This window comes from Heloderma suspectum, chromosome 3 (assembly GCF_057233095.1).
Source record: "Heloderma suspectum isolate Gila_16-S chromosome 3, 16-S_ref, whole genome shotgun sequence".
Lineage (NCBI taxonomy): Eukaryota > Metazoa > Chordata > Lepidosauria > Squamata > Helodermatidae > Heloderma > Heloderma suspectum.
The window spans coordinates 222,503,995-222,523,863 of NC_139460.1; the positions used below are offsets into that span (position 1 = coordinate 222,503,995).

At 46.7% G+C, this 19,869-nt stretch overlaps 1 protein-coding gene across 3 annotated transcripts in view; it reads left to right on the forward strand.

Moving 5' to 3' along the window:
- LOC146350790 (lipase member K-like) overlaps nucleotides 1-19,869 on the forward strand; it is a 60,142-nt gene that overhangs the window by 13,153 nt on the left and 27,120 nt on the right. Inside the window, exon 1 of one of the 3 annotated variants that reach the window (XM_084845753.1) lies at nucleotides 19,223-19,800. The exons of the other annotated variants lie outside the window; for them this stretch is intronic. The gene's annotated coding sequence lies outside the window, so the exon portion shown is untranslated. Of the gene's footprint in view, nucleotides 1-19,222; nucleotides 19,801-19,869 lie in introns of those variants that run through there. 3 annotated transcript variants of the gene reach the window in all.

The window sequence follows — 19,869 nt, forward strand, 5'->3', positions numbered from 1 at the left end:
CTTGATGGCTATGTGCTACCTCCAGTACCAGAGGCAGTGAGCCTAGGTACACCAGTTGCTGGGGAACATGGGTGGGAGGGTGCTGTCGCACTCGTGTCCTACTTGTGGTTTCCTGGTCGACAGCTGGTTGGCCACTGTGTGAACAGAATGCTGGACTAGATGGACCCTTGATCTGATCCAGTATGGCTCTTTTTATTTTTTTATGTTCTTAGACAAAAAATAGTCCTACAACTCCCACCATACCCCAGCCCGTATGGCAGGCTGGAGCATGCTGGGAGTTGTAGGACTTTTTCTGTCTAAACATGCAGAAGACTGTGCCTTTAATGTTCTTATACATGTACTTACTGCCTACTACAATTTTAATAGGACATGGGTAGGTCCTTTCTTCTTCAAATTCTAACACTTTCATTACTGCTTGGAGCTCAGCCTCTTGGGCTCATGTGTGTTCTGATAAGAAGCCTATGAGCTCCATGCCAGCTGAAGATGCCGCTGCATACCTAGTTATGTGTTCCCTCTCTTGTGGTAACTCTCCCTTGTCTGTGACCTATACTTCATAGCATTCTGTGAGGTCTAGCAGTGGATCTCTATCTTCTAGCTCTACCTTCCTTTGTTCACAACTGTGTGTAGCTCTTTGTTTTAAAAAGGCAGCTGAAGCAACTCACCCATGTTTACAATCTCTGGTAATTCCACATTGGGTGAGGAGCTACACCCATTGTGCCGTTCTGGTGTTGCTTACATTGGGCATCTTTTCTTTGCCAAGATGTGTTTTAGGGGAGTGAGTGGCATTTGGACTATTACAGGCACCCCTTCTGTCTAGGTGGACTTACTGTCCCATTCCACCATATTCTCTCTCCTTGGTTCTTCAGGGAGACCCTCAGTTTTCCCTAACCTTATTCTGCTCTTTACTTTTTCTAAACTCACCTTGTCCCCTATATACTCCTCTCTCTTTTGCTATTTCACATATTCTCTTTCCTGCCTGAGTGGATTTGGTGACTCTCTCTACTGCTGCTACCTTTTCGTTTTCCTCCCCCCTCTTTGTTACTCAGTCCAAACATGGTTTTTACACTCTTAACCTTATCTATGAGGGCCATCCAATCTGCCAATTCCACAGGACCCCACAGACTCTTCACCGCTTGAATGGAGAGCAACACCTGTCTTAAGACAGATCTCTTAAGAGTTTCTGTGGCCAACTGCTCTTTGTATCCCCTCAACTTTCGGTGCTACTTTTAGTCTACAAAGGGCCATGCCCAGAGCCTGATGGTGTTTATAATCCCCCCGTCTTTACCCTACTCTCATTCCTCAGGGTATGGTTGCCTGTCTCCTGGCATGTGAAGAGCCCGGTTTAGTAATAATTATTAGAATGATTTTGAAATCAGTTACACCAGCTCTGTGGGCAACCAGCATTTGGGCACCAGTCTTTTCCTTGTGGGCTTCTTCTACTGCATGTGAATTTGTTCTTCTGTGCCTGGGGAGCTGGCTGGGAGGACCATCCTGATTTCCCCAAAATTTGAATTGTGTAGGGTATCTGTTTTTAGTGCTTTAGGGAGCAATCCTACTGGGATAGGCGGCTATCTCCGAACTCAGAGGCGACCACCTATCCAATGCAGGGCAGGAGAAGCGTGGAGGGGATCATTCCCACCATGCTTCCCCTGCCCTGCATTTGCGGCTAGACAGCTGATTGTGACTGTCTAGGTGCAGGAAGGCGGAGCAGGGGAAGTGGCTGCTGGACGACATGCTCGATGTGTCCTACTGGCATTTCCACCTTCCCTGCCCTGGAACACCCCCAGAAACACCCCATTTTTGCCACTTCTTGCTCGTCATCCAAGCATGGAGCAGGGGTTGTCAGGGAATCAACCTCAGAGCATGGGTTCCAAGGTTGGTTCCCAGAAACTGACATATCCTATGGCCGTCTAGCTGCTGACTAGCAGCCATAGGATTGCACACTTTGTGGCCCATGGGAGGGGATTTTGAATGACTAGTGGGCTGATATGATCAATTGGCCAGGAGGCTTGCCTCTGCTGGGGAAATAATGGCCATCCTTGTAGTTTGACTCCCATGAGGTGTGGCGGCTGGTGGGGGTGGAACAGGAGTGCTGGTGGCGGTGATTTCGACAGCCACGATGGGGCTGTGTTTCCACCAGCAATTTACTCCAACCTGGCTGCACAGTGAGGTCTCTGTGTTTCCATGATGTCATGGCCATTCAGCACTAGCCTCGTATTTTATCACTGAACAACCGCTTCTTCTGAGACTGCTTTTTGTCTGACTTTTCCAGCTTACCACGGCTCCATTACTGACCTGTTTCCACAATAGCACTGGGTCCGGTATCATAGTCCTGCCCATGGAGCGTGTAGCCCGGCCTTTGTGGGTGTGTCGCTCTGACCTCAGTGACCCAGCCCTTTCCCTCCCTGTTTTCCAGAAGTTTCATCGCTGTTTTGGAGCAGGATGCCGAGGGACCAACTTTTAAAACATCATTGAAAATAAGCACTAGAACACAGCCCGTGACCCCAGTCAAGGGGTGTTTTTTCACATTGTGCTGAATGACGCTTGCCCTCTCAATGACCACAGAAATGACAGAGAAGCCCCTCAGTTGACAGGGCACATATCAAAGCCCAATTCCTTAAATGCGATTAAGCGCGATCTCAAGGCTTCAGTCCATCGCCTTAGGATGTAACTCATTCACAGCTTCCATGTAGAGATCCTGGGGGCTGGTTTCACTCTTTTTCCTACAACAACCCCATTTGTGTCTCCTCAAAAGTAACTCCCACTGAGGTGGATGAGGCTATGATTCCCCCTCAGTTGAAATGGCACACATTAAAGCCCAATTCCTTTAAGCGACCAAGCAAGGCTCCGATGAATTGCTCCCATTGTGCTGACTGAGGCTTGCCTTTGAATGCCCACATCAGAACTTGCAGAGATTCCCCTTCAATTGAAATGGCACACTTTTAAGCCCAATTCCTTAAATGCAATTAAGTGCGATCTCGAAGCTCTTTTACAAATGGGGGCTGGTTTCACTCTCTTTCACACAACAAAACCCATTACTGTCATGTCAGAAGTAACTCCCATTGTGGTCAGTGAGGTCCTCTGGGTTAAAATGGGGGCTGGTTACACTCTTTGTGTCATCCCCACCCACTTTCCTAGCACAAGCACATGTGTGCCTACTCAGAAGTAACTCCCATTGTACTCAATGAGGCCTGAAATGCAGGTGAATCTGAACTTTCAGGGGAAAGGAGAAAGTGGGGGGGAGAGGGGGGAAACCTCTCTCTTCACAGCAACACTGATTCCTTTTAAAAAATCCCATACTCCTCCATTAGCTTCTCCTTCTGTTGTCCTGGAAACATGGCTGAGGAGGTGGGAACACTGATGAGGTAATCAGACCCAACCCAGACTCCTCTCAGACTCCATCCAGCCATCAAGAAAATAATTTGATTAGAGCTAGGGGTGCACGAAAGCCACTTACCTGGTCTCGCAGCTTGCTTCGCGGTGGGGGGGGTGCTTCGCTGCTCCCCCCGAAGTTCAGGCCGGGGGGGGGAGGCTTCCCACCTCACCCGGCTGAAATTCAGGCCGGGGGGGGAGGCTTCCCGCCTCGCCCAGCTGAAATTCAGGCTGGGGAGGAGGTGCCTCGCCTCGCCCGGCCGCGAAATAAAAAGTTAAAAAACAAACAAAACGCCCCCGTGATAGGCTACGTGATGATTAACGTAGCCTATCATGGCTAGATCTGCAAAGTCAGCCGTGATAGGCTACGTTAATCGTCACATAGCCTATCATGGGTGACTTAAAAAAAAAAAAAAGCGTGTACGCAAATGGCGGCCCCCATAGGGAGCCGCCATTCCCGTTCCTTATTTGGTCACTGTAGTCTACGTAAATCTTTACGTAGACTACAGCGACCAAATAAGGAACGTGAATGGCGGCTCCCTATGGGGGCCGCCATTAGCCGTACGCACTTTTTTTTTTTTAAGTCATCCGTGATAGGCTACGTGACGATTTACGTAGCCTATCACGGCTGACTTTGCAAATCTAGCCGTGATAGGCTACGTTAATCGTCACGTAGCCTATCACGGGGGCGTTTTTTTTTTTTTACTTTTATTGGAATGGCGGCGGCGGCAGCCGGTCGAAAGACCGGCTGCCGCCTCTGCCCCTGTCGAAGACCTGACGAACCGCCGCCAGGACCCGCCGCCGGGAGGGACATTCGGGAAAGGTAAGTCCCGTCCCGGGGTGTGTGTGCGGGGTGCGGGGGGGGGTGCGGAGAATTTCTCCCCGAAACTACTTTGGGGGACCGAACACGTTGGCACTTGGCCCCCCGAAGTTTCGGGGAGAAATTCTCCCCCATCCCTAGTAGAGCTCAGTGGAAACACCACAGAGCCCCAGGCTATAGCAATGATAAGCCAGGACTTTAAGGACTGTGGAAACTGGAAAAGGAGAAGATGCAATTGGGGAAACATTGCAACAAAGTTGCAAACAAAGTGAAGCCGATAGCGTGGAAACACGCCCCGGGTTGCAGCAGGGGTCGTTTTCACAGCCATCATCACAGCAACCAAGATGAACTCCATCACATGGATCCCCTTTCTACTGTGATGCACACTACCTGTAGTTGAGCTAACTGTAATTTTCTCTGTAGCTCCTCTTTGGGCCACCCTGTTGTTGTCTGACCAATTCTTGCAGCCCCAGTATCTGTCTAGATGCTCTTTGTTCTTTCTCGAGCCACCCATTAGTTTGTATCAATTGGCCTTTTAGTTATCTTATTTTCCCTCTCTGTTGATCTATTATTTCCCCTAAAATGGAGAGTTGTATCTGCAACTCCACTGCCTCTTCCCTTGAAGAAGACAATTCTTTTTCTGCCTGACACTGCTGAGCTTTCTTGGTTTGTCACTGGTCCCACCCTTCTATGGCTGCTAAATAATGATCCCCACTGATGCGGGCACTTCATCTTTTTTATTGGGTTTATGGACCGTGCAGTATTAGTCAAATAGAGTGGGGATTCCTGCCCACTCCTGGACACCTTGTAGGGCTCCACCATCCCATGGTGATGGCCTAGAAAAGTCTGCCGCCTTGTCAGTGGTGCCATAACAACTTTTACTATAAGACATGTCTCTTTCTCTGTGCCTAGTTTTCCCAGATTGGTACAACTTGCTTTAGATTTAAAAGGCCATGAGATATGGTTAAATTGTGCTGTTGATCTCCCACTCTCTGCAAGTCTAACTATAAGATGAGTTGAACAGTAATTAGGGGTGCACGAAACCCCACTTACCTTGCACCACTGGGGTCCGTGGGGGGGGGAGGCGATCCGTTCCTCCCCCCCGGAATCCTCCCTGGCCAGCTGCGCTCCACAGTGTGTCCGCGGAGCCGCCGGCCAGGCCGATCCACAGCCGGGCTGCTGCAGATGCAAATGGCGTCCCTGTTTTAGCGTAGTGGACGCCATTTGCGTCCCTGCTTTAGCCGTGATAGACTGTGTAAATATTTACGTAGCCTATCATGGCTAAAGCAGCGACACAAATGGCGTCCCCTACGCAGGACACCATTCATGGCCGCACACCGGAGCAGTGGCCAACAGCGGCCGGATCTGGACTGCCAGAGGCAGGTAGGATCCGGTCCACAGGGACTTCGCTGGGTGGCAGGGGGGATTGCTCCGTTCCGCCACGGACTCTGGGGGGCTGGATTCTAAAGAATTCTAAAGAATCTGGCCTCACTGGAGTCTGTGGCGGAATTCGCCGCCATCCCTAACAGTAATACAATTCATTAGAAGTTTTCTAAAGCTAGAAGTCTTATTTGGTGGTGTGGTGTGGATGGGTAAGGAAGCATATGTTCAGAACTGGATTCACCTCAGAGCAGATTGACAAAAGGGAAGTCTGGGGGCCTCTTTCACCCCTGCACTCCTCCAAGCTAAATTTAACCCTTTTAGTACTCCTTTTGGGCACCATTTTTAAAATTGGGGGAGTAATGGGGATTGCATGTGAGCCCCCCTGAATTAGATGCAGTCTTAAAAAACCCCAGATATTGCCTCAAAAGAGAACTCTACACATTCTCAGAGCCATTCTGTCCTTTCTTTTTTTCAAAAGTATTTCCTGTCAGAGGTAAAAGGCCTTCTGCATAAAATCAGAGAACTCTGTCTTTGGTCCTTTTTTTTTTTTTTTTAGGTAAAGCAACATTCTCCTTCTCTGTTTTTTTTAATTGGTAAAGCACTCTGTAGCACACTAAAAGGCAGTCTGTCCAAAAAGCCAGGGGCATTTGTGGGTATATTTTCACATTTCTGTGGCTTGGCTTTTTTAAATTGTGAAAAAAATAATAGGGGGAAAAGAACACACCTAGACCACCTCATGTAACTCTAAGTACCCCTACCCCAGAATGTTTTCTCCTGCCCATTCAAACAGCCACACCCCAAACTTCATGGAGCATTTTGCACCCATCACCCAACTCCTCACTCAACGGTGTGGTGGGGGTAGGGGAAAGCTGCGCCAAATGATAAGGCCCAGCCTTAGTACTTACAGGCAAAAAATCCCATATAATCCAATCTATGTATGTGTATGTACAAATATCAGTAGCAGCTTTCCCTCATGATGGCTTTCACAAGTGGCTTGAGCAAGAAGTTTGAACAGGTCCAACCATCCTTGTCGCTTCAGACATGACACTTGGCATACCTTCTTCCTTTCTGTATATGTTGCACCAAACATAGCCGTTATTTTGTGCATTGGCCAAACCAAGTTGCTCTTAGTTTTGTATTTGTAAGGTGTTTCATGCTAATGGGCCCCAAGAGGCGATCTTGACTAGTTTAAACCACAAATTAGCAAATTTATTCTTGCTCCATTCTCTTACCTTCAGTCCAGTACGTAGGCCATCTTACCACACCTGTTAGAAATTTCCCATTCCCAGAATCCCCCTGAAGTGGCCTTTTCATTCAGATCTTTAGCCATGTTCCTAGATCTTGGGGACTTGCTCTAGGTCCAGGGTTTTGGAGTTCTTCCATTGCAGTCAGCTTCTTGACAACTCTCTGAGAAAAATGGTCATTTGTCATCATTGCTAGGGATGGGACTGAATCTATCCATTTTGGTTTCACGTAGTTTCTCATTCTCCCAATGATATGTTCATTTCAGCCCATTTGTGCATCAGTCTGTGAATTTGGCAAAAAATGGTCTGAATGAAAATTCATCTATATTTTCGTGTGCATTTCTCCCAATATCCCAATTTTGTATTCACTTTTCCTCATGTGCACACTTTTTACAAGTGTTTATTCCCAATATAATGCATCTGTGTTGGTAGTTTCCCCTAATATACACATGTTTGTGTGTTCTTTTCCTTAATATATGAATTTTTGGAGTTGCAAGTTGTGTTGCAAAATTCTGGAAAGTGGGGATTTCAGTGCGCAGGTGCATTCTGGTTCTCATATAGTTTTGGGAGGTGCAAATTGGGCACATTTGTATAAAAATTTGGACTGAACAAATTTTCCTTCCATCCTTATCATCTACTACAAGGTGGGTTGCACACTTAGGGCTAACCACGGGCTTTTTGTAATTTTTGTGTCTGCCTCTTGATCCAGCAACATATAACTAGTGTGAGACAAAGAACTAACATTTGGATTCCTTTTATCACCACAGCAGGCTGCATGGCCAGTTTAAGCAATCCTTGACTAGAAGAAGCTGATCCCATTAGTGTCTCCTACCAAGACCTTGGCCAGCTATGCTCAAAACCATGGTTATCGCTGTGATTATTGTTTTACATCTGTCCCCTAAAAAGAAATAATGTCCTGTTAATGCCCTCTTTTACCTATACCAAAAGTGAAAGAGGGAAACACAAGTTATTCATATCTCACTAGTAATCATACATGATCCCAACCAACAATAATGGACTGTCATTCGTAGCTCAGAAATGTATCTCGCCATTGCCTGCTTGCATCCAACTCTGTGCCTGCAAAAATTTACACAACACATTTGATTTTCACTTGCGCCTTTCTGAAACAGCTTGCTCTCTCAGGAGTTCCACCCACAAGAGTGCAAACTACAACTTAAAACAAATAAAGTGTCGTCAAACCTTTCTTAAATCGTGCCCAGTGTAGTGTGTCTGTGTTTGAACTCTGCCAACGGAGGTTCTTCTGTCTAGAAAACAGGACAGTCCTGACCGTTGGATCTGCCCGACCTGGGAAGCTCTGCAGAGCCATGTGGTGGCCAGATACAGAAGGCAGCCTGGTCTATGCGGCAGTCGTTGCAGGATTAAGCAATGGGCCTGCAGGTGCTCCCGAGTCCTCTAACACAGACCAGCTGGGAGCCTCGGGAAGCCCTATAAAGGGCTTCCTCTTTCCTCCAATCTTTGCCCCAGCAACACAAGTCTTCATGGGGGAAGCATTGTGTTTTTGCCTCTTGCCCTGATCTTGTTACACCTTGCTGATGCTTGACCCTTGCCTGTTCCTGATGACGCCTTTGCCTCTAGCCCCGCAGCACCTTTCCAGTAATTGATCTTAGCCTGCTGTGGGCACTGCTTTTGCCTGTGGCCCTGTCACAGGCTTGATTGTACCTGAACTCTGCCTGCTCTGGACCCTGTTCTTGCCTCTAGCCCTCCCACGCCTTGTGAATGTGTGACCCTTGCCAGAGGAATCTTGGTTCTCTGCCCACCTCCATCACCCCTGGCCCTGGTGTTCTAGTCGAGGGCACCAACTGCTGATGTCCTGGACCTGACAATTTCTCATTCACAGAAATTGGTTTATTGTACAGTTTCTTTGTTTTTTATATTTATATCCCACCTTTCTTCCATCATGGAACTCAAGGTGGCTACATGTGGTTTCCAAGTGGTCTCCCTTCCAAGCACTGACCAGACCCAGACCTACTCAGCTTCAGCAAGGTGGCTGCTTCATGTGCCTTCAGACCATGCCCTGGGACCCAGTTAATAGGATGAGTATGTTTAGGCCAAACAAGGCATATGAAAATGACTCCGTATAACAGAGGTGGGCAACATTTTGAGCCCTGAGAGTGGCATGTAATTCTGGGTGGTGGTGACTGTTCACATGCATGCATGCACATGCGGCCCCTGCCCTCAGCACTCAGAGATGGGGAGGCTTAAACTAAGGATGTATGGATTGTGTAAAAGCCACTCCATCTGTGTTTCACGGATTGTCAGACACCTTTTGTTCTGTCGATCGTTCACAGACGGATTTGATTTTTTTCATTGTGTGGAAAAATACACAAACAATTTCGTAACCGGGTTCATAAAAATTTACATAATTTACCTTAGTACATAACATTTAGCGTATTGTTCCCCATTCCATTCAACTTTCCCCTGTGTATATTTACCAGTCTCAGCAGAAACTTCTGTATTTTTCTACGAATAAATTTGTTCAAATTTCGGGAAAGTACAAAAGATCCAGAAGTCCATGGACTCTGCATAGCCTGAGGAGGGCAATCCGCAGTGGCTTCTGCAGGTTGGATTCTTAGAAACCCGAGCTCATAATCCGTCTCGAGTTTGTCCAGCATTCCGTACCCACTGAGATTGGGATGGGGTAGGCATGGATCTCGCTGAGGCCAAATGCTTGTGCATTTGGCCCCTTGAAATCCGTGGTGGAATGAAGCCCCCCCGCCCCCCCATGAAATGGGCCCGGAACAGAGCAACTACCTGCTGCCGTCCGTGCTGCATAGCCGATAGCGTCTGCATCCGCCATTCGCTTCATCCATATAGCCGTGATAGGCGACGTAAATACTTACGTAGCCTACCACGGCTAATGCAGGGATGTCATTTGCGTCCCTGCGGAAGCCGTGATAGGCTACATAAGTATTTACATAGCCTATCACAGCAAAACTAAGGGAATGCAAATGGCGGCAGCTACAGCGGCCGCCATTTGTGTTCCCTTTTTTTTCTGCCATGATAGGCTATGTAAATATTTATGTAGCCTATCACGGGCCAGCGTAGGCATGCAAATGGCGTCCCTTACACAGGATGCCATTTGCGTCCGCACCAGCCCGGCAGCAGCTGGAGGCCCTGCTGCGGGTTGGCCCGGCCGGCAGCTCTGCAGCCTGGCCGCTGAGCGGAGCCAGCCGGGCAGGATTCCGGGGAGGAGGAATGGATCATCTCCCCCCCTGTCGAGGATCCTGGGGGGAGGAATGGATCGCCTCCCCCCACCTGCGGAACCCGGCAGAGCCAGGTAAGCGGGGTTTTGTACACCCCTAGGATGGGGGTGTTTTCTGAGAGCTGTTTCCTCGCTTTTAGCGTTGAGGAAACAGTGATCTGTACCAGGATCACTCTAACAGATATTTGGTTTAAGTAATTATCTGAATCCTTCTGCTGTTTGATGCCTTAAAAATTATGTGTGTGTAATTAGAGTTGAATGGTTAATTGTGGGAGTCCAAAACATCTGGAGGGCACCAGGTTGCATAGGGCTGGCATAGAGGAAGTCTTTCCTTTCCTTTGATTGAATTCCACATGGCTCAGTGCATTTTTGGACTACCCTTGAAGGCATGGCTATGGGGGGCTGTCACGATGAGCTCCTGTACTACAAAATTTACCGCTACAGCACTAACTAGACCATTGATGCCTCCAATTTTGCACAAATGGCTCTATTTACAGCTGCCATTTTGTGCAAATGGTGATTTCTGTAAATTTAAACCCACAATTTTTGCACAAAATGGCAGCTCAGAAGTAAAAAGTTTACAAGCTCTTCCCAGGCACCCACGGACCGTCTCGCGGCTTGTCCCGTGTGCCCGCCAGGGTCGGGCAGCCACCAGGAGTCTAGTGAGCTGCCTGTGAACATGACGAGGGGGAGTTCGCCCATCCCTAGCTACCTGAATATCTTACCAAGCTTCCCTCTGCTGTGCTATACATATAATCTCTGGGCAGTATCCAACACTGCCTGTGCGCCAGTGGGACCCACTGCTGATGCAACGGGAAGCTAGTGCTTCCTAAAGCAACTGGAAAGGAGCTGAAATGCTCATTTCCAGAATGGAGGAGGTCAGCAGAGCTCGCAGAAGGGACCTCCACTGACTGTCCCACCTGGAAACTAACATTTCAGCTTGTTTCCAGGGTTAATAATTGTGTTAATATGTGCTGTGTGTTAAAGGATTTCTGTCTGCGTACTGCTGGCTCACCTTAAGGGTATCACAGTATCATGTAGATTCAAGGGAAACAGCAGGAACATGGCAATACATATGGACTCAATCATAGAATCATAGAATAGTAGGGTTGGAAGGGGCCTACAAGGCCATCGAGTTCAACCCCCTGCTCAATGCAGGAATCCACATCAGAGCATCCCTGACAGATGGCTGTCCAGCGTCGTCTTGAAGGCCTCCAGTGTGGGAGAGCTCACCACCTCCCTAGGGAATTGGTTCCATTGTCGTATTGCTCTAACAGTCAGGAAGTTTTTCCTGATGTTCAGCCGGAATCTGGCTTCCTGTAACTTGAGCCCATTATTCTGTGTCCTGCACTCTAGGATGATCAAGAAGAGATCCTGGCCTTCCTCTCTGTGACAACCTTTCAAGTACTTGAAGAGTGCTATCCTATCTCCCCTCAGTCTTCTCTTCTCAAGGCTAAACATGCCCTGTTCTTTCAGTCTCTCCTCATAGGGCTTTGTTTCCAGTCCCCTGATCATCTTTGTTGCTCTCCTCTGAACACTCTCCGGTTTGTCTGCATCGTTCTTAAAGTGTGGTGCCCAGAACTGGACACAGTACTCCAGATGAGGCCTAACCAGTGCTGAGTAGAGGGGAACTAGTACTTCCCGGGATTTGGAAGCTATGCTTCTATTAATGCAGCCCAAAAGAGCATTTGCCTTTTTTGCAGCCACATCACATTGTTGGCTCATATTCAGCTTGTGATCGACAACAGTTCCAAGATCCTTCTCACTTGTAGTGTTGTTGAGCCACGTATCCCCCATCTTGTAACTGTGCATTTGCTTTCTTTTTCCTAGGTGCAGAACTTGACATTTATCCCTATTAAATGTCATTTGGCTGTTTTCTGCCCAGCACTCCAGTCTATCCAGATCACTTTGAATTTTGTTTCTGTCTTCCAGCGTATTAGCTATCCCGTCCAATTTTGTGTCATCTGCAAATCTGATCAGCATTCCCTGCACCTCCTCTTCAAGTCATTCATAAAAATGTTGAAGAGCACTGGGCCCAGGACTGAGCCCTGTGGTACCCCACTCGTCACCATTCCTCAGTTTGAGAAGGTCCCATTGATGAGCAGTCTTTGAGTCCGATTCTGTAGCCAACTGTGGATCCACCGGATCATTGTTTCATCTAGCCCACTTTGAGCTAGTTTGCTCATCAGGATATCATGGAGCACTTTGTTGAAAGCTTTGCTGAAGTCGAGGTATATTATATCTACAGCATTCCCATGGTACACAAGGGAGGTTACTTGATCAAAAAACGAGATCAGATTCATCTGGCAGGATTTGTTCTTGAAAAATCCATGTTGGCTTCGAGTAATCATTGCATTGTTTTGAAGGTGCTTACAGATGGATTGCTTTATCATCTGCTCCAGAATTTTCCCAGGAATTGATGTCAGACTGACTGGTCTGTAGTCCCCAGGTTCCTCCTTTTTACCCTTTTTGAAGATAGGGACAACATTAGCTCTCCTCCAGTCATCTGGCACTTCACCCGTCCTCCATGATTTCTCAAAGAGAATAGACAGCGGTTCTGAGAGTTCTTCTGCCAGTTCCTTTATTACTCTAGGGTGCAGTTCATCTGGCCCTGGAAATTTGAACTCATTCAAAGTAATTAGGTGTTCCTTGACCATATGCTTATCGATATCAAGCTGCAATCCTGCCCCTTCAGCCTGTACTTTGCCTTTGCCGGGGGGGGGGGTCATAGACCCTTTTTTTAGGACAAAAGGAAAGGAAAGGTTCCTCCTGTGCAAGCACCAGGTCATTACTGACCCCTAGAGGGACGCCGCTTGCGCTGACGTTTTCATGGCAGACTGTAGCAGGGTGGTTTGCCATTGCCTTTCCCAGTCATGACTACCTTTCCCCCAGCAAGCTGGGTACTCATTTTACCGACCTCGGAAGTATGGAGGGCTGAGTTGACCTGAGCCGGCAACCTGGGACCCAGTGGGGATGTCAGAGAATTCCGCCACGAATCTCGGTGAGGCCGAATGCCAGTGCATTTGGCCCCCCAAAATCTGTGGCGGAACGGCCTGCCCCCCCGCCCCCCTGCGGATCCCCCCCGGGACGAGACTTACCTGGGGTGGATGTTCCGGGCGGCGGCGGCTGCAGCGGCGGCTGTGGCGGCGGCGGCGGCGGCGGCGGCGGCTGGTCTTCCGACTGGCTGCTGCCGCCGCCATTTGCAGTCTGGAAATTGCTTTTTTTTTTTTTACAGAGACGTGATAGGCTACGTAAAGATTTACATAGCCTATCACGGCTGGGTTAAAAAAAAAACTGCGTATGCAAATGGCGGTGGCTACGGCCGCTGCCATTTGTGTTCCTAATTTTTGGCCATCTTAGTCTACGTAAATATTTACGTAGACTATTACGGCGAAAATAAAGGGGAACGCAAATAGCGTAGCGGGCGCTATTTGCGTTCCCCTTTATTTTTGCCGTAATAGTTTGTTAAATAGCAGTTTGTTTGGTTTTTTTACCCAGAGCCCTCTGCGGCCGGAAATCCGGCTGCGGACAGCTCTGGCCTGGGCCTGGCCGGCTGCTCTGCAGAGCCGCCGCGGAGCACAGCCGGCACATCCTTCCAAGGGGGAGGAACGCCTCTCCCCCACCATAAACATAATCTGTGGAAAGGTAAGTACATTTCGTACATCCCTAGCCAGCTTCCACTGGGATCGAACTCAGGTCGTGGGGAGAGTTTTGGTTGCAATACTGCCACCTCCCACTCTGGGAATTGAGCACCTCTGCCTTTTCTTTGTCATGTTATCATTTTGCCATCCTTATTTAATAGCTGAACCATCATTACTTTCATCTGTCTTTTACTATGCATGTAGCCAAAGAAAGCCTTTTTGTTGTTTTTAGCATCCCTCGCTAACCTCAGCTCGTTCTCAGCTTTAGTCTTCCTGACGCCATCCCTGCAATCCTGTGCTACCTGCCTGTACTCTTCCTTTGTTACTTGGCCTTCTTTCCACTTCCTATATGTGTCCTTTTGTGTTTTCAGGTCATCTCTAAGCTTTTTGTGAGCTTTTTTTCATCTGCTATTCATTTGGGCTTATCAGTCTTTTCTGGGTTTCTTCATCCCTCCAATCTTTAATCAGAATGAACAGATTAAAGAAACATAAACCATCCAGAAGACTGTTCATTCCAATCAAGCAAAACAAACTAATCACATTAAAATCACCAATTAAGCATCCTATTGCCAGCTTAGAATATATGGTGGAAGGTCTGTTTTGTATAATACAATTTTTACCCACAATGGAAAACATTATTATACATTGCATATGTTAATAACAGTTCTGGATCTTCTGACAAATAATAAAATGGAGGGTCCAAATTCTAAGGTCAGAGGTTATTAGCACATGACTGTGATGGAGTCACATCTTGACCATGGACTCTGTTACATCTTCAGAAGTTTTGCTCTGGACATCTTTATTTACTTGTAACTAATATAATTCTTGATGTTTGGAACACTTGTATCTTTTCCTTATAAGTCAGAGACTTTCAGTCATCACTGTTTATGCTTCCTATTTGTACAGAGTATTTCTACCAAACTTTTCTCAATCAAGATACCAACACTCTCTCCGGATCTTTCTGTCATCTGTCATTTCACACCAGTATCTGAAAAATATAGGTTAAGCACACATGCACACAGACAAAAGAGAACTATACCAAAGCTTACAAAATACGTTTAATTCTTATTATAATTCAGTTAAAATTTCAGTTTCTTATCATTGCTGTTCTGTGAGATTCATTGCTAACTGATAGTTCTAATTGTTGTCCCAGTCAGCTACAATTTATCTATCAGTTCTTGTATCAACACTGTAGTTGGTTGTCCATCCATCCAATTGGTCAGCAACTAAATGTTTTAATTGTTTCCAGATCAGTGCCCTTGTTTCTTTAGCATCGGTTTGAGACTGAAACCTTCTAGCATCACTCAGATCTACCGTGGCCATTGCTGTGGTTTTCCAACTTGATTTTTTCTCTCGGTGCCTGGATTTCTTTATTGCATTAAGAGTGGTCAATTAGTTTTGTCCTTTTCTGACTCTTAGTCTGCATCAAAATTTTAGGAGCAACTGCAGATGTGCGCTGACCATTTTATTTTGTATTTTTAGTTGCTCATTTATTTCTATAAGATATTTATTTTGGCTTTTTAACTCTTCATGTTATTTTTTCTCTTAGGGTTCCTATCATGCACGACAAATAGTATGTGCATTTGTACAAACCCCAGAGACAAGCTATCTTAATTTTATCTTCACTGGGTTTGAATTTTGATTTTCTATATACTTCAAATTGCTCTTCAAACAAGAAAAGAGGATTCTCAGCATTAAAAGGCCCTTTGCCCCATGGGTCTCCTTCCTTACTTTTTAAGTAGGTTGCTATGTTTGGGTCACTTTTCTCCGCCAATTTTGCTCCCTCCATAGTTTTATCTTTTAAGAGCAAATCTATTTTATTAGGTGTCCTGGGAAATGTTCTTTTCCCTTTTCACCCTTTCTCTTTGTCTTAGTAGCAAAGGGTCAAAATAGCAATTAGCCTATGGGAAACTGCCCCCAAAGCTGTTGGCTCACCCCCCCCCAACACCACTCAGAGTCTTTTCCTTCCATCTTCTGCCACAAGCCTGTTATTCCTCTAAATGGGATCTATCTCTTTCCCCTGCTATCAGACAAAGTTCCCTTTTAACTTTCCTCTTCCTTTTAGCCATTTGTACTACAGCACATACCCTGGTTACCAGACTATCAAGGCCACAGTCACTTGCGGCCATAGCTTCTGGCCACAAACCCTAGCCAGTAGCTTTTAAGGCGGGCTCTATGGTGGGAAATCAACCCTGAGTGCTCATTGGAAGGACAGATACTGAAGCTGAAGCTCAAATATTTTGGCCACCTAATGCGAAGAGAAAACTCTCTGGAAAAGACCCTGATGCTGGGAAAGACTGAAGGCCAAAGGAGAAGGGGACGGCAGAGGATGAGATGGCTAGATAGCATCACCGATGCAATGAATATGGACTTGAACATACTCCGGGAGAGAGCGCAGGACAGGAAGGCCTGGCGTGCTATGGTCCATGGGGTCACGAAGAGTCAGAATTCTTCAAAACCCAACGACTGAACAACAACAACTAAGGTGGGAGCTGTTTCTTCCTCGGGCTACTCTTTCACTACCCTCCTCAAGACTCAAAGAATCCAGTAACAAAACCGTGGTCTAAAAATCCCTCAAAGTCCAATGGCCCAGTTCCTCAAAACCCAGTGGTTCAACTGCTTAGCCCAGTGGCCTAATTCTTCAAAACCCAACGGTTCAATTTCTAAGCCTAATGGCCCAATTCCTTCAAAACCCAAATAGTCCTTAAAATTCTCTAGAGATATTAAAAAAGCAGCACAAGCAACCTTCATCCTTAAACATTCCACATCTCAACTCCCACTAAAGGAACCTCCTGTAGAAAGATCATTAATCTGTAAGGGAAAAACTGGAGGCTAACATTTCAGGGTCCCTGGTATTGGATGGATACCCAGGCATGCTTACTTTAAACAGCCTCAGCTTGGCCCTGATGTTGAAGCTGAAGTTGGTGAAGTTCCTTCGGGGACTCAAGAGTGTTCACATTTGCTCACATTTACTTAAACTCTACAAATAAGGACTAGAACAAAGTCATGAGCTAAATGCATTTATTAAAGAAAGATAAAGTTTAACAAACACACAAACCTTCCACTCAGCAACAAAGCATACTCACACATCCTGCAGCTGTATGCCTTCCACTCACACCTATACTTTACTGGGAAGGGTAAAGGGACTTTCTCCTTCTCCAGGCATGACCAAGGAGTCACTGAGGCCTAAGTGTTAGGCTCAGAGTAATGTCTTGGTTCAGGGTAAAAGAAGATAGATCCAGATCTCCTTCATGTATCAACTTCAATACCCTCCCGAATTGGTAACCTCCTTTCTAATACATATTCTGAAATCTTTACATTTACTTGGTCTATGTCACATTACAGGTCATCCTATTCCCAGAAAATCCATCCTTTTGTCCTCAAAATCACTTCTGTCCTTGACATAAGGTGTTGACTACAAAACAGGTCAAAGTTCTTCTTTTATGTGGCCAACAGCTCCTTTTTTCTTCCCTCTATCTCCAGACAGGTGAACCCCAAACCACAACATGTTCTTATCTATGACCTCTTACTTTTAATCCAGTTTCCTTATAAGGAAGAGACAGTTGATAAGAGATGTTTTGATAACCTTCCAACCTTATCAATTTATATATGGCATCTAGCAAGCTTCTAATACAATAAATCTTGCTCCCCTACTTGCCCTGTTATACATTAGCATTAATCCTCCTATAAGCACCATCTCTTACCCTTTAAACTCCCCATACCGTAAATCTAAATTGCAAGGCTCAAGAAAAATCCTGACACCCCTGCTCTGTTCTCTCCATTGTACCATGCTAATCCCCACACTAGGGCTGGCCTAAGGGGTGGTCACCTGGGATGTTGAGCTGAGGGGACCACCAAGCTGAGCTCAGTGGCTGTGTTTTTTGAATGTACTGTCTACAGTGAGGTAGGGTGGCGAAAAGCAAGTGTCTGTAACTGTTGTATAGGTGGTACGAATGACTGCAAGAATCAGCAGACCTCAAACACAACTGTTCTTTATTCAGCACACACAGAAGTGAGAACTTAGCAGACGCTCCACCCCCTGTTGCTACTCTCAGCTCTACAGGAGCTGCCGAGGTTCAACAACCATAACTAACCCACAGTACCCCTGCCCCCTCGGGATACATAACAGTAACTTTTTTTCCCAGGGTTCTACAGGTTGTTTGGGTACCAATTACAAAAAGGATCTTCCTTCAATTAGCTTCAAAGTATGCTTCTTTTTCAGTTTCCACTTTGATGTCATTTGCACTGCGTAAAAATCAGTGAAACACAGCTTTCCTTTGAGGCAATGTTACCAAGCGCTTAGCACTTCAAATACGGCAGACACTCCAAGTACTATATAAATAATAAGAAATTGAAGCTGTAAGGGGTCAGTTGCATACCTTTTTTATTTATATAACTTTTCTTCATTATTTTTAAAGATAAACATAATGGATACTCTAAAATAAAGAATGCTTACCGAAAGATGGGAACTGCTACAAAAACATTATAAATCAAATCTGTGATCGTTCTGCTGTGTTGCATAGTGCACTGGCACTGCTCAGAATGTGGCTTTTCGAACTTCGGCTTGTGCAGATTGTAGCACAGTGGCTGAGGATCCAGGTTTTTGAGCAATGTCATTCTTGAAATCAGATCTGCACCAGGCCCCACAAATCCCGAGTGGCCCTACCGAGCTGACTGTGGGAGGTGCGTGGGGGGCACCAAAGGCACTCCTTGCCCCACAGAACTCTTCTTTGATCTGAAACTGCCCTCTCTCGGAGGCCTCGGTGGTGATGGCCGTTTAACCCTTGCCAGCCCAAGGGTTAAAAGGCCTAAGAGAGGATTGGGTGTTACAGGCAGCAGTATTTGACAAGCTCAGCAGGGTTTGCTCAGCAGTGCCACCTGCTGGCTGCTCTGGGTGAACCTTGGTTCTTTTTCTAAAAAAAAAAGAGAGTTGCTTAGCACAAGGGTGAAACATGCAATTCCAAGCCTTGTGCGGCAGTCAGTTTTGGGGACTCAGCTAGGCAGTGGCTTCCGCACTGATGCCTGGGCCTGGAGAGATGTCTGACCATGCCAGCCAGCTGACTGCCATGTGGCCAAGTCATAATGCCAGTCATTCACAAGCTAGAAGGGGAAGCCCCTTGTTCTTCCCTCCCTCTACTGAAGGCTCACTAGGATGTGTGATTTCGAAACAGCTCACCTAGATGGACCGATTTCTTCATTCCCTTATTTATAGAAAACCTTTTTTAAGAGAACCACATTTTCCAAATATCCTGTGTGGGAAGGAACATCATTGGGGGCCATATAACAGTGTGCGTAACAGTTCTGTGATGAACTGCTGTGACCTATGAGCTAACGTTTGCGTCAAGGTGTTCTGGGACCCTTTAGAAATGTCACATATATCATCGTTAAAACATTCACCAATAATTCTGGATGAGAAAAACAGAACCTGCTCAGACTGCACCTAGACAATGTCTCAACCGGTTTGCAACTTTTAATAGCCGAATAGCCAATCACAGTGTCACTACTGTTAGATAAAAAGGGGAGGTCATCAGTAGCTAGTGTAGCTAGTGGCTCGGACACATAGGCATGACACGTGACAGATGAGTCAGCTTAAACAAAGCAGGCAAAGAAACAAAGAACAATAGGTCAGTTTATACTGAGAGCAGGCGAAAAGACAAAGAACAATGGGTCAGTTTATACTGAGAGCATGCGCAGAGACAAGAACTGATGGAGAATTATTGAGCTGTTGGGGGGGGGTATAAAAAGATTGGGCATGCCATGTTCTGGGTCCAGACTGCTCTGCACCCGTTTTGCAAAGTGATCAATAAAACTTTGTTGGTTCCACTGTCGCCTGCCTGGCCTCTCATTTGACCCGAAGCAAGAACTTTTTCTAACAATTTGGTGCCGTGACTCAGATCGTGCCTTCTGGGGCGCGTTCTCGTGCGTCGAGCCGAGGGGCCGCAGTGGGGGAAGTGGCCACAGGCGGTTAACTTAGACTGCCTTCCCCTCCCTGGCGGCGGGGAGACGCTCGGGGACCAACGCCATTGTAGGGGAGACCGAGAGCACTCTTTTAAGGTACCGACAGTGGATCCATGAGGCAGCTGGACGCAGCTGCGGGTAGAGTACTGAGACTTTAGGGTAAGTGGCAACTTACACTCGGGGAATTTGCGGGACAGTGGTGTGTGTGTGTGAGGTTTGTGTGAGACG